The 15,589-nt window shown below is 46.7% G+C and overlaps 1 protein-coding gene across 1 annotated transcript in view; it reads left to right on the forward strand.

Annotated features, from left to right (window-relative positions):
- The first annotated feature begins 904 nt into the window (after window positions 1-904).
- Window positions 905-15,589, forward strand: part of LOC121000942 (zinc finger protein 260-like) — a 35,885-nt gene continuing 21,200 nt past the window's right edge. Inside the window, exon 1 of the mRNA XM_040431762.1 lies at window positions 905-1,284. The gene's annotated coding sequence lies outside the window, so the exon portion shown is untranslated. The remainder of the gene's footprint in view (window positions 1,285-15,589) is intronic.

The raw sequence follows: 15,589 nt of genomic DNA on the forward strand, positions 1-15,589 counted from the left end.
GAGACTGCAGGGATAGACAGCTCCTACCAGAGACTGCAGGGAAAGACAGCTCCTGCCAGAGACTGCAGGGACAATTACCAGAGACTGCAGGGAGAGAAACCAGAGACTGCAGGGATAGACAGCTTATCCCAGAGACTGCAGTGAGGAAAGCCATTCACAAGAGACTGCAGGGAGACTCCGTGCAGGGAGAGGTAATTACACACTGCAGTGGGAGAGAGACACTCACGAGAAACTGCAGGAAGAGACAGACACTCACCAGAGCCTGCAGTGAGAGACAGCCAATGCCTGAGATTGCAGGGAGGAAAGCCACTTGCCAGAAACTGCAGGGAGAGACACCCCCTGCCGGAGACTGACAGGAATTGACAGCCGCTGCCAGAAACTACAGGGAGAGACAATCACACACTGCAGAGAGAGACCGTCACTGAGCAGAGACTGCAGGGAGCGATTGCCACTACCAAAAACTGCAGGGAGAGACAGCCACTCCCAGAGACCGCAAGCAGAGACAGGTGTCACATGGTCAGAGACTGCAGGGAGAAGAATTCACATAGCAAAGTATACAAACAGATGCAGAAAGTGCAGGGAGAGAGACACTTACTAGAGAGTGCAGGGAGAGAGACACTTACTAGAGAGTGCAGGGAGAGAGATGCTTACTAGAGAGTGCAGGGAGAGAGACACTTACTAGAGAGTGCAGGGAGAGAGACGCTTACTAGAGAGTGCAGGGAGAGAGACACTTACTAGAGAGTGCAGGGAGAGAGACACTTACTAGAGAGTGCAGGGAGAGAGACGCTTACTAGAGAGTGCAGGGAGAGAGACACTTACTAGAGAGTGCAGGGAGAGAGACACTTACTAGAGAGTGCAGGGAGAGAGACACTTACTAGAGAGTGCAGGGAGAGAGACACTTACTAGAGAGTGCAGGGAGAGAGACGCTTACTAGAGAGTGCAGAGAGAGAGACACTTACTAGAGAGTGCAAGGAGAGAGACGCTTACTAGAGAGTGCAGGGAGACGGCAAATAACTCGAAAGTAAAAGGAAAGACAGAAAGTGCAGGAAGAGACAGGCAGCAGGTGGCCAGATAGTGAAGGGAGAGAAAAAGTGCATGGAGAGACAGGCACATACCAGAGAGTACAAGGAGTAACAGGCATTTACCAGTGAGAGTAGGGTGACCAGAGAATACAGAGAGAGGCAGAAGTGGCTGGAGATTGCTGTGAGAGACAGTCCACCAGTTACCAGGGACTGCATGCTCAAATAAGTGGAAAAAGTGATCTCCCAGATGACAAATATACTGGTGAGTCTACCCCTCTGCTCCTACAGCTCTCCTGGCCATCTCCTCCTACAGCTCTGGTCCTACCTCTCTGCTCCTACAGCTCTCCTGTCCATCTCCTCCTACAGCTCTGGTCCTACCTCTCTGCTCCTACAGCTCTCCTGGCCATCTCCTCCTACAGCTCTGGTCCTACCTCTCTGCTCCTACAGCTCTCCTGTCCATCTCCTCCTACAGCTCTGGTCCTACCTCTCTGCTCCTACAGCTCTCCTGTCCATCTCCTCCTATAGCTCTCCTCCTACCCATCTGCTCTTACAGTTCTCCTCTCTGCTCCTACAGCATTCCTGTCCATCCGCTCCTATAACTCTCCTCCTACCCCTCTGCCCCTACAGCTCTCCTGCCATCTCCTCCTATAGCTCTCCCCTACCCATCTGCCCCTACAGCTTTCCTGTCCATCTGCTCCTATAACTCTCCTCCTACCCCTCTGCTCCTACAGCTTTCCTGTCCATTTCCTCCTATAGCTCTGGTCCTACCTCTCTGCTCCTACAGGTCTCCTGTCCATCTCCTCCTATTGCTCTCCTCCTACCCATCTGCTCTTACAGTTCTCCTCTCTGCTCCTACAGCATTCCTGTCCATCCGCTCCTATAACTCTCCTCCTACCCCTCTGCTCCTACAGCTTTCCTGTCCATCTCCTCCTACAGCTCTACTGCCATCTTCTCCTATAGCTCCCCCCCCCTATCCCTCTGCCCATACAGCTCTCCTGGCCATCTCCTCCTATAGCTCTCCACCTATCCTTCTGCCCATACAGCTCTCCTGTCCATCTCCTCCTATAGCTCCCCCCCTATCCCTCTGCCCATACAGCTTTCCTGTCCATCTCCTCCTACAGCTCTCCTGCCATCTTCTCCTATAGCTCTCCACCCATCCTTCTGCCCATACAGCTCTCCTGTTCATCTCCTCCTATAGCTCCCCCCCCATCCCTCTGCCCATACAGCTCTCCTGTCCATCTCCTCCTACAGCTCTCCTGCCATCTTCTCCTATAGCTCTCCACCTATCCTTCTGCCCATACAGCTCTCCTGCCATCTTCTCCTATAGCTCTCCACCTATCCTTCTGCCCATACAGCTCTCCTGTTCATCTCCTCCTATAGCTCCCCCCCCCATCCCTCTGCCCATACAGCTCTCCTGTCCATCTCCTCCTACAGCTCTCCTGCCATCTTCTCCTATAGCTCTCCACCTATCCTTCTGCCCATACAGCTCTCCTGCCATCTTCTCCTATAGCTCTCCACCTATCCTTCTGCCCATACAGCTCTCCTGTTCATCTCCTCCTATAGCTCCCCCCCCCATCCCTCTGCCCATACAGCTCTCCTGTCCATCTCCTCCTAAAGCTCTCCTCACACCCCTCTGCTCCTATGACTCTTCTGTCCATCTTATCCTAACCCTCTACTCCTACAGCTCTCCTGTCCATCTCCTCCTACAGCTCTCCTGCCATCTTCTCCTATAGCTCTCCACCTATCCCTCTGCCCATACAGCTCTCCTGGCCATCTCCTCCTATAGCTCTCCCCCTACCCATCTGCCCATACAGCTTTCCTGTCCATCTCCTGCTATAGCTCTCCTCCTACCTCTCTGCTCCTATAGCTCTTCTGTCCACCTCCTCCTACAGCTCTCCTGCCATCTTTTCCTATAGCTCTCCTCCTACCCCTCTGCCCCTACAGATCTCCAGCCATCTTCTTCTCCTATAGCTCTCCTCCTAACCCTCTACTCCTACAGCTCTCCTGTCCATCTCCTACTACAGCTCTCCTGCCATCTACTCCTATAGCTCTCCACCTATCCCTCTGCCCATACAGCTCTCCTGCCATCTACTCCTATAGCTATCCACCTATCCCTCTGCCCATACAGCTCTCCTGTCCATCTCCTCCTATAGCTCTCCACCTATCCCTCTGCCCATACAGCTCTCCTGTCCATCTCCTCCTATAGCTCTCCCCCTACCCATCTGCCCATACAGATTTCCTGTCCATCTCCTGCTATAGCTCTCCTCCTACCTCTCTGCTCCTATAGCTCTTCTGTCCACCTCCTCCTACAGCTCTCCTGCCATCTTTTCCTATACCTCTCCTCCTACCCCTCTGCCCCTACAGATCTCCTGCCATCTTCTTCTCCTATAGCTCTCCTTCTAACCCTCTACTCCTACAGCTCTCCTGTTCATCTCCTCCTATAGCTCCCCCCCTATCCCTCTGCCCATACAGCTTTCCTGTCCATCTCATCCTACAGCTCTCCTGCCATCTTCTCCTATAGCTCTCCACCTATCCTTCTGCCCATACAGCTCTCCTGTTCATCTCCTCCTATAGCTCCCCCCTATCCCTCTGCCCATACAGCTCTCCTGTCCATCTCCTCCTAAAGCTCTCCTCACACCCCTCTGCTCCTACGACTCTTCTGTCCATCTTATCCTAACCCTCTACTCCTACAGCTCTCCTGTCCATCTCCTCCTACAGCTCCCCTGCCATCTTCTCCTATAGCTCTCCACCTATCCCTCTGCCCATACAGCTCTCCTGGCCATCTCCTCCTATAGCTCTCCCCCTACCCATCTGCCCATACAGCTTTCCTGTCCATCTCCTGCTATAGCTCTCCTCCTACCTCTCTGCTCCTATAGCTCTTCTGTCCACCTCCTCCTACAGCTCTCCTGCCATCTTTTCCTATAGCTCTCCTCCTACCCCTCTGCCCCTACAGATCTCCTGCCATCTTCTTCTCCTATAGCTCTCCTCCTAACCCTCTACTCCTACAGCTCTCCTGTCCATCTCATCCTACAGCTCTCCTGCCATCTACTCCTATAGCTATCCACCTATCCCTCTGCCCCTACAGATCTCCTGGCCATCTCCTCCTATAGCTCTCCTCCTAACCCTCTACTCCTACAGCTCTCCTGTCCACCTCCTCCTACAGCTCTCCTGCCATCTTTTCCTATAGCTATCCACCTATCCCTCTGCCTCTACAGATCTCCTGGCCATCTCCTCCTATAGCTCTCCTCCTAACCCTCTACTCCTACAGCTCTCCTGTCCATCTCCTACTACAGCTCTCCTGCCATCTACTCCTATAGCTATCCACCTATCCCTCTGCCCATACAGCTCTCCTGGCCATCTCCTCCTATAGCTCTCCCCCTACCCATCTGCCCATACAGCTTTCCTGTCCATCTCCTCCTATAGCTCTCCTCCTATCCCTCTGCCCATACAGCTCTCCTGGCCATCTCCTCCCATCACTCTCCTGCTGTCACTTTTCTCCTACAGCTCTCCTCCTATACCTCTGCTCCTACACCTTTCCTGTTCATCTCCTCCTATAGCTCTCTTCAAACCCCTCTGCTCCTACAGCTTTCCTGACCATCTCCTCCTATAGCGCTCCTCCTACCCTTGTACTCAAATAGCTCTCCTTTCCATCTCCTCCTATAGCTCTCCTCCTACCCCTCTGCTCATACAGCTCTCCTTTCCACCTCCTACTATAGTTGTCCTCCTACCCTTCTGCTCCTACAGCTCTCCTGCCATTTCCTCCTATAGCTCTCCTCCTACCCCTCTGCTTATATGGCTCTCCTGTCCATTTCCTCCTATAGCTCTCCTCCTATCCCTCTGCTCCTACAGCTTTCCTGTCCATATCCTCCTATAGCTCTCCTCCTCCTCCTCCTCTGCACCTACAGCTCTCCTGCCCATGGCCTCCTATAGCTGTCCTCCTACCCCTCTGCTCCTACAGCTCTCCTGTATATCTCCTCCTATAGCCCTCCTCCTACCCCATGTACTCCTACAGCGCTCCTGTCCATCTCCTCCTACCCATCTGTTCATACAGCTCTCCTTTCCATCTCCTACTATAGCTTTCCTTCTACAGCTCTTGTGCCATTTCCTCCTATAGCTCTCCTCCTACCCCTCTGCTCATATGGCTCTCCTGTCCACCTCCTTCTATAGCACTCCTCCTACCCCTTTGCTTCTACAGCTCTCCTGCCCATGGCCTCCTATAGCTGTCCTCCTACCCCTCTGCTCCTACAGCTCTCCTGTATATCTCCTCCTATAGCCCTCCTCCTACCCCATGTACTCCTACAGCGCTCCTGTCCATCTCCTCCTACCCATCTGTTCATACAGCTCTCCTTTCCATCTCCTACTATAGCTTTCCTTCTACAGCTCTTGTGCCATTTCCTCCTATAGCTCTCCTCCTACCCCTCTGCTCATATGGCTCTCCTGTCCATCTCCTCCTATAGCTCTCCTCCTATTCCTCTGCTCCTACGGCTCTCTTGTCCATCTCCTCCTATAGCTCTCCTCCTACCATGCTGCTCCTACAGCTCTCCTGTCCATCTCCACCTATAGCTCTCCTCCTACCTCTCTGCTCTCCTGTCCATCTCCTCCCATCACTCTCTTGCTGTCACTCATCTTTTATGGCTCTCCATCTTTCATTCTCCTCTTCTCACTTTCCTCCTATCGCTCTCCATGCACCGCTCGTCATCGTATCTTTCTCCACCTTTCACTCTCCTCTTATAACTCCGCAGAGAGCGCTCTCATTGTATCACTCTCTTATCACTCTCTGTCTATCAGTCCTATCGCGGACTCAGCTTCTATTACTCTCTATTAGGCCTCACCATTCTCCTCCCATCGATCACTCTGACCTCCACCTATCATGCTCCTCCCATCTCTCTCCATCCATTAAACACTCTCCTCCCATCGATCACTCTCCTAGCATTGTCCTCTTATGACTCCTCATCTATTGTTCTTCTTTTTTCATTTTTTTTCCCTTTCTATCTTTTTTATTGTTATTTTGCAAAATTACAATGACACAAATAAAAAACAGCAAAATAAACAAAACAAAAAAATAAAGGAAAAAAAAACAAGGAAAATAAAGCAATACATCATCATAGAAACATAGAAACATAGAATGTGTCGGCAGATAAGAACCATTTGGCCCATCTAGTCTGCCCAATATACTGAATACTATGGATAGCCCCCGGCCCTATCTTATATGAAGGATGGCCTTATGCCTATCCCATGCATGCTTAACCTCCTCCACTGTATTTGCAGCTACCACTTCTGCAGGAAGGCTATTCCATGCATCCACTACTCTCTCAGTAAAGTAATACTTCCTTATATTACTTTTAAACCTTTGCCCCTCTAATTTAAAACTGTGTCCTCTTGTGGTAGTTTTTCTTCTTTTAAATATTCTCTCCTCCTTTACCGAGTTGATTACCTTTATGTATTTAAAAGTTTCTATCATATCCCCTCTGTCTCTTCTTTCTTCCAAGCTATACATATTAAGGTCCTTTAACCTTTCCTGGTAAGTTTTATCCTGCAATCCATGTACTAGTTTAGTAGCTCTTCTCTGAACTCTCTCTAGAGTATCTATATCCTTCTGGAGATATGGCCTCCAGTACTGCGCACAATACTCCAAGTGAGGTCTCACCAGTGTTCTGTACAGCGGCATAAGCACGTCACTCTTTCTACTGCTTATACCTCTCCCTATACATCCAAGCATTCTGCTGGCATTTCGTGCTGCTCTATTACATTGTCTTCCCACCTTTAAGTCTTCTGAAATAATTACTCCTAAATCCCTTTCCTCAGATACTGAGGTCAGGACTGTGTCAAATATTCTATATTCTGCCCTTGGGTTTTTACGCCCCAGGTGCATTATCTTGCACTTATCCACATTAAATTTCAGTTTCCAGAGTTCTGACCATTCTTCTAGTTTTCCCAAATCCTTTTCCATTTGGCGTTTCCCTCCAGGAACATCAACCCTGTTACATATCTTTGTGTCATCAGCAAAAAGACAAACCTTCCCATCGAGGCCTTTTGCAATATCACTTATGAAGATATTAAACAAAATTGGTCCCAGTACAGATCCTTGTGGAACCCCACTGGTAACATGACCTTGTTTTGAATGTTCTCCATTGACTACAACCCTCTGTTGTCTGTCACTCAGCCACTGCCTAATCCACTCAACAATATGGGAGTCCATGCTCAATGACTGCAGTTTATTGATAAGTCTTCTATGTGGGACAGTGTCAAAAGCCTTACTAAAATCTAGATATGCGATGTCTACTGCACCTCCACCGTCTATTATTTTATTCACCCAGTCAAAAAAATCTATAAGATTTGTTTGACATGATCTCCCTGAAGTAAACCCATGTTGTTTTTCATCTTGCAATCCATGGGATTTTAGATGTTCCACAATCCTATCCTTTAATAGGGTTTCCATTAATTTGCCTACTATTGATGTCAGACTCACTGGTCTATAGTTGCTCGATTCCTCCCTACTACCTTTCTTGTGAATGGGCACGACATTTGCCAATTTCCAATCTTCCGGGACGACTCCTGTTACTAATGATTGGTTAAATAAATCTGTTAACGGTTTTGCCAGCTCACCACTAAGCTCTTTTAATAATTTTGGGTGTATCTCATCAGGCCCCTGTGACTTATTTGTCTTCACCTTAGACAGCAAACTTAGAACATCTTCCTCTGTAAAGACTCATGCATCAAACGATTTATTAGTCATCCTTTCTAGTGGAGGTCCTTCTCCTTCTTTTTCTTTTGTAAAAACTGAACAGAAGTATTCATTAAGGCAGTCGGCTCCCCTTATTTGCTGCACAGTGGACCCCATCCCCCCATTCTTCATCTCCGACTGTAACCTTTACCGACTCCTCTACGATAGGTCTGGGTGGTTGAGCCATGAGGCCACAACGGCTCAGATATCTGATATTGGCCCTTTTCCAGATGTGTAGCTTTATTAACCTTCTGGGTAGGTGGGCTCTCGTTTATCCAGTATTGGCCGATGATGCCGAAATCTCAGGAGGCAATCCTAAGACACATAGCACGGGACTCTCTGGAAGGGTCAGCTATACCCAGAGTTAATTATTACTAGCACCACCATATGGTGTCTGCCGGCGGTAAGTGACATAGAGGAGTCTTCTAGACTCTATGAAGTGTAGCGAGAGTCTGCGTACGAAGTGTAGCGAAAGAGTCTTATCCCCATTTTTTCCATACTGAAAATCCCTTCACCTTTAGCAGTTCAGGTAACCGAGGGGTGGACCATATAGATGTAGGTATCGTACCGTCTCTGTCCATAGGTGATGGAGCAGGAGAGGTCTTAGCGGTTTCCTAAAGCCTCGCGCCTCCAACCAGATCATTATCACTGAAATAGAGGACACTTTATCGGTAGAACGGTCTGTGTCCCATCCCTTCAAGAGTTGCATAGAAATATGTCTCGGGATTTAGGTATTGTAATATCTTCAGTATTACAACAATTGGGTCAGACAACCCTAGACAACGTTACGTATCTCCACGGGAGCCCATCAGCGCTCGGCACCTTCTCAAACTCTCCCAATCACCACTTTGGTGGAAACATATTTCATAATGGTGATAAATTCCAGTATTGTAACCTGCTATATTCATAGAAACTATCAAATAACGAGGTTGTGTCCCTCTCCTCACCAGCAGTTACACACGTCTACGTCCTAGGAAAGACGAAAGCCTTTGCCGCATCTGATGGACATATTACTCTAGAACCATATTGACCAGAAGGGATCTGCAAATTAATAAAAAGCTGACGGAGATTTGTAGCTGTGGACTTGGACGGCATAAATCCCGTATAGATATAAGTAATTACTTTAGATGTGCCAGCACTTTGGCTAATATTTTATATCTTCTGGAAGAAGGGAGATCGGTCTGTAGGAATCGGGGATCTATTCCTGGATTCAAAAGCACCACAACCATAGGTTCCCCCATTAACTAGAGAGTCATTGCAGACTTCCAAAAACCTAGGCAACAATATATCCCCAAAACGTTACATATCTCCACCAGGGGCCCATCAACTTAGAAGGGTATAATGAGGCATAATAACATGGAAATCTCATTGGAATCGGACACCACCACCTTACAGATAGAACATGGGAGGGGCCAGTATGGATCCGGGCCAACGTAGCCATTGGTCGATCCGCCTTTTCCTCCTCTTCATAATATTTCTGATATATAGAAGGTCTCTTATATGTGGCAACATCTAGGAAAAAGGTTTCTGCGCCTCCTGCCAAGCCATGACATTCGCGGGGGAATAATCTGCCATCAGTCCTCTAAGTGAGGAGTCTAGATTGTCGTTTTACCCTATTGATCTGTTGTATTAAAGAGCCGCGACGCCTTCATAGCATCCCAGACCATTCCTGATGCCGCTGAGCCAATATTATTTATAAAATTGCATTTAATGTCCGTTATCACCCCATCTACCACTATCACATTAAGCCAGAGAGGATTGAGCCTCCAGAGACTGGTGTTGTGTAGTCTTCTTCTTACAAGTCCACAACTAACCGTCAAAGGAGAATGATCGCAAGGCCTCTAGTGAGGTCATCTGCCTCTGCCAATGTAGGTAGCGTCTGATCGATACCCAATGCCATATCTATTCTACAAAGGGTATGATGCCTGCTTGAAAAGTGACGAACACCTGGGTTTTTAATCCTCCACCGATCATACGTGTTTAATTCCTCCAGTACACAACGTACATGGACTGTCCAGCAAAGAAGAACAATTAGTGAACTTATCCAGATATGGCTGAATGTATCTATTAAAATCTCCCAAAATGATAAGGGGACGTATCGGAGAAGGAAACCCAAAAGACATTGCCCTGTTAGGCACGCTGTCCTCACAAGGTGGAGGTATATAGACTGCAGTAATATAGCCTACATGACAGACGTATCTCCCCTCCGCGTCTACTATTGATTGGGAAGGAATGACTCTGGGTATGAGAGGGACGTACGGACACAATGGTAGATCGCCCCCGGGCTTTTCTTTTTACTAAGTGCGTTTCTTGGAAACACACAATGGAGGGCCAAAATGTCTGATATCTAAATGCAGTGTACCTCTAAGTAGGGCCCCCAACCTTCCTTGTAAAGAACTTAACTTTCCCCATCATATAAATACAGGTTAAGTACTGAGTGTGAAAAAAAAAATAATAATAATATATATATATATATATATATATACACAGTACAGACCAAAAGTTTGGACACACCTTCTTATTCAAAGAGTTTTCTTTATTTTCATGACTATGAAGGCATCAAAACTATGAATTACCACATGTGGAATTATATACATAACAAACAAGTGTGAAACAACTGAAAATATGTCATATTCTCGGTTCTTCAAAGTAGCCACCTTTTGCTTTGATTACTGCTTTGCACACTCTTGGCATTCTCTTGATGAGCTTCAAGAGGTAGTCCCCTGAATGGTCTTCCAACAGTCTTGAAGGAGTTCCCAGAGATGCTTAGCACTTGTTGGCCCTTTTGCCTTCACTCTGCGGTCCAGCTCACCCCAAACCATCTCGATTGGGTTCAGGTCTGGTGACTGTGGAGGCCAGGTCATCTGGCGCAGCAACCCATCACTCTCCTTCATGGTCAAATAGCCCTTACTTTCAAAGTTTTCCCAATTTTTCGGCTGACTGACTGACCTTCCTTTCTTAAAGTAATGATGGCCACTCGTTTTGCTTTACTTAGCTGCTTTTTTCTTGCCATAATACAAATTCTAACAGTCTATTCAGTAGGACTATCAGTTGTGTATCCACCTGACTTCTCCTCAACGCCACTGATGGTCCCAACCCCATTTATAAGGCAAGAAATCCCACTTATTAAACCTGACAGGGCACACCTGTGAAGTGAAGACCATTTCAGGGGACTACCTCTTGGAGCTCATCAAGAGAATGCCAAGAGTGTGCAAAGCAGTAATCAAAGCAAAAGGTGGCTACTTTGAAGGACCTAGAATATGACATATTTTCAGTTGTTTCACACTTGTTTGTTATGTATATAATTCCACATGTGTTAATTCATAGTTTTGATGCCTTCATAGTCATGAAAATAAAGAAAACTCTTTGAATGAGAAGGTGTGTCCAAACTTTTGGTCTGTACTGTGTATATATAGATTGTCGCCACTTTCGGTAGAAAACCCACCCACATGGAGAATGAGACCCATTGTGCAGCAAAACAAAAATTCCCTTTTTTCCTTCACCCGTCAAAAAACTTCCAGGGCGAAAGTCCTTCTGATAGAAAAACAACTCAATGTCCATCATCACTAATAATAGTATGAAAAGAAGATACAGTCCCGGGCACATTGTACCATTCATCCTCTTAGCTAATCATACATTATGGTCTAACCACCGTAGAGCCGCTTTAGGATCATCACAAAAAGAAAGTCTCTCCTTTTACAGTAATTCTCGAGCTGGACACATCATAAAATGTAGCAGCTTCTTCTGAATCATAGAAGAAAATCTGGATAAAAAGCAATCTGGCTTCCATCAATGGTCACATCCTTCAGGTCTCTCTATCTTGGTACTGTAATAACATAATCAGGAGCGCCCTTGGCGGAGCACCTGGTGGTAATGGTCTCATTGGTGCTCGATGGGCTCTTTCTACTGCAAACATTGAGGACAAAACTGTTTTACCAAATATGTTAAGCAGCCATTTTTCAAAATATTATGTAGTTTGGGTCCCTTCGACTCTTCAATCTTCAAAATTACTGACGCGGCTTTCTACAGCAGTCGTACGTTCAGACACTTTTTCTAATGTTTCTTTAAGGAAAGCAAAGTCCTCCTTTAATGATGATTTGGGCCCCCAGCAAAGTCAAAGCGGTATCATTGTACACATCTCTAAGCATCGGCTGAGTTTCATTATATCGATCTTACTTTGATAAGGGAGGGGGACCAAAGCCAACTGGGACAGGCAAGGATGGCATATCAGCTCTCACACACACTCTCGCCACACTTTCCTCTGATCCTCTGGACCACTCTCCTCCCATTGATCACTCTTCTCTCTATTTTCTTATGACTCCCCATCTATCGCTCTCTATGCGCCACACTTTCCTCTGATCCTCTGGACCACTCTTCTTCCATCGATCACTCTTCTCTCTATTTTCTTATGACTCCCCATTTATCGCCCTCCTCTTTTCACGTTCCTCCGATCCCCTGGACCACTCTCCTTACATCGATCACTCTTCTCTCTATTTTCTTATGACACCTCATATATCGCTCTCTATGCACCGTAGTTTTCTCTGATCCTCTGGACCACTCTCCTTACATCGATCACTCTTCGCTATATATTCTTATGACTCTCCATCCATCGCTCTCCATGCACCGTACTTTCCTCTAATCCTCTGGACCACTCTCCTTCCATTGATCACTCTCCTCTCTATTTTCTTATGACTCCACATCTATCGCTCTCCATACACTGTACTTTCCTTCGATCCTCTGGACCACTCTCCTTCCATTGATCACTCTTCTCTATATTTTCTTATGACTCTCCATCTATCGGTCTCTATGCACCGTACTTTCCTCTGATCCTCTGGACCACTCTCCTTACATCGATCACTCTCCTCTCTATTTTGTTATGACTCCCCATCTATCTCTCTCCACGCACTGTAGTTTCCTCTGATCCTTGGGACCACTCTCCTTCCATTGATCACTCTTCTCTGTATTTTCTTATGACTCCCCATCTATCGCTCTCTATGCACCGTACTTTCCTATGATCCTCTGGACCACTCTCCTCTCATCGATCACTCTTCTCTCTATTTTCTTATGATTCCCCATCTATCGCTCTCCTCTTATCACTTTCCTCCAATCCTCTGGACCACTCTCCTTCCATTGATCACTCTTCTCTATTTTCTTATGACTCCCCATCTATCGCTCTCTATGCACCGTAGTTTCCTCTGATCCTCTGGACCACTCTCCTCTCATCGATCACTCTTCTCTATATTTTCTTATGACTCCCCATCCATCGCTCTCCATGCACCGTAGTTTCCTCTGATCCTCTGGACCACTCTCCTCTCATCGATCACTTTTCTCTGTATTTTCTTATGACTCCACATCTATCGCTCTCCATGCACCGTAGTTTCCTCTGATCCTCTGGACCACTCTCCTTACATTGATCACTCTTCTCTATATTTTCTTATGATTCCCCATCTATCGTTCTCCATGCACCGTAGTTTCCTCTGATCCTCTGGACCACTCTCCTTCCATCGATCACTCTTCTCTCTATTTTCTTATGACTCCCCATCTATCGCTCTCTATGCAATGTACTTTCCTCTGATCCTCGGGACCACTCTCCTCTCATCGATCACTCTTCTCTATATTTTCTTATGACTCCCCATCTATTGCTCTCTATGCAATGTACTTTCCTCTGATCCTCTGGACCACTCTCCTTCCATTGATCACTCTTCTCTCTATATTCTTATGACTCCCCATCTATCGCTCTCTATGCAATGTACTTTCCTCTGATCCTCGGGACCACTCTCCTTACATTGATCACTCTTCTCTATATTTTCTTATGACTCTCCATCTATCACTCTCTATGCACCGTAGTTTCCTCTGATCCTCTGGACCACTCTCCTCTCATCGATCACTCTTCTCTATATTTTCTTATGACTCCCTATCTATTGCTCTCTATGCAATGTACTTTCCTCTGATCCTCTGGACCACTCTCCTCTCATCGATCACTCTTCTCTCTATATTCTTATGACTCCACATCTATCGCTCTCCATGCACTGTACTTTCCTCTGATCCTCTGGACCACTCTCCTTCCATTGATCACTCTTCTCTCTATATTCTTATGACTCCCCATCTATCGCTCTCCATGCACCGTACTTTCCTCTGATCCTCAGGACCACTCTCCTTACATTGATCACTCTTCTCTATATTTTCTTATGACTCTCCATCTATCGCTCTCTATGCACCGTAGTTTCCTCTGATCCTCTGGACCACTCTCCTTACATTGATCACTCTTCTCTATATTTTCTTATGACTCCCCATCTATCGTTCTCCATGCACCGTACTTTCCTCTGATCCTCGGGACCACTCTCCTTCCATTGATCACTTTTCTCTATATTTTCTTATGACTCCCCATCTATCGCTCTCTATGCAATGTACTTTTCTCTGATCCTCTGGACCACTCTCCTCTCATTTATCACTCTTCTCTATATTTTCTTATGACTCTCCATCCATCGCTCTCTATGCACCGTACTTTCCTCTGATCCTCTGGACCACTCTCCTTCCATTGATCACTCTTCTCTCTATATTCTTATGACTCCCCATCTATCGCTCTCCATGCACCGTACTTTCCTCTGATCCTCGGGACCACTCTCCTTACATTGATCACTCTTCTCTATATTTTCTTATGACTCTCCATCTATCGCTCTCTATGCACCGTAGTTTTCTCTGATCCTCTGGACCACTCTCCTCCCATTGATCACTCTTCTCTATATTTTCTTATGACTCCCCATCTATCGCTCTCTATGCACCGTAGTTTTCTCTGATCCTCTGGACCACTCTCCTTACATCGATCACTCTTCTCTATATTTTCTTATGACTCTCCATCTATCGTTCTCCATGCACCGTAGTTTCCTCTGATCCTCGGGACCACTCTCCTCTCATCGATCACTCTTCTCTATATTTTCTTATGACTCCCCATCTATCGCTCTCCATGCACAGTAGTTTCCTCTGATCCTCGGGACCACTCTCCTTCCATTGATCACTCTTCTCTATATTTTCTTATGACTCCCCATCTATTGCTCTCTATGCACCGTACTTTCCTCTGATCCTCTGGACCACTCTCCTCTCATTGATCACTCTTCTCTCTATATTCTTATGACTCCCCATCTATCGCTCTCCATGCACCATACTTTCCTCTGATCCTCGGGACCACTCTCCTTACATTGATCACTCTTCTCTATATTTTCTTATGACTCCCCATCTATCGCTCTCCATGCACTGTACTTTCCTTCGATCCTCTGGACCACTCTCCTTCCATTGATCACTCTTCTCTATATTTTCTTATGACTCTCCATCTATCGCTCTCCATGCACCGTAGTTTCCTCTGATCCTCTGGACCACTCTCCTTACATTGATCACTCTTCTCTCTATTTTCTTATGACTCCACATCTATCGCTCTCCATGCACCGTACTTTTCTTTGATCCTCTGGACCACTCTCGTCTCATTGATCACTCTTCTCTCTATTTTGTTATGACTCCCCATCTATCGCTCTCCATGCACTGTACTTTCCTTCGATCCTCTGGACCACTCTCCCTTCATCGATCACTCTTCTCTCTAGTTTCTTATGACTCCCCATCTATCGCTCTCCATGCAATGTACTTTCCTTCGATCCTCTGGACCACTCTCCTCCCATTGATCACTCTTCTCTCTAGTTTCTTATGACTCCCCATCTATCGCTCTCCACGCACTGTAGTTTCCTCCGATCCTCTGGACCACTCTCCTTCCATTGATCACTCTTCTCTCTATATATTCTTATGACTCTCCATCTTTCGCTCTCCATGCACTGTACTTTCCTTCGATCCTCTGGAC

Source organism: Bufo bufo, chromosome 5 (genome assembly GCF_905171765.1).
Source record: "Bufo bufo chromosome 5, aBufBuf1.1, whole genome shotgun sequence".
Classification (NCBI taxonomy): Eukaryota; Metazoa; Chordata; class Amphibia; order Anura; family Bufonidae; genus Bufo; species Bufo bufo.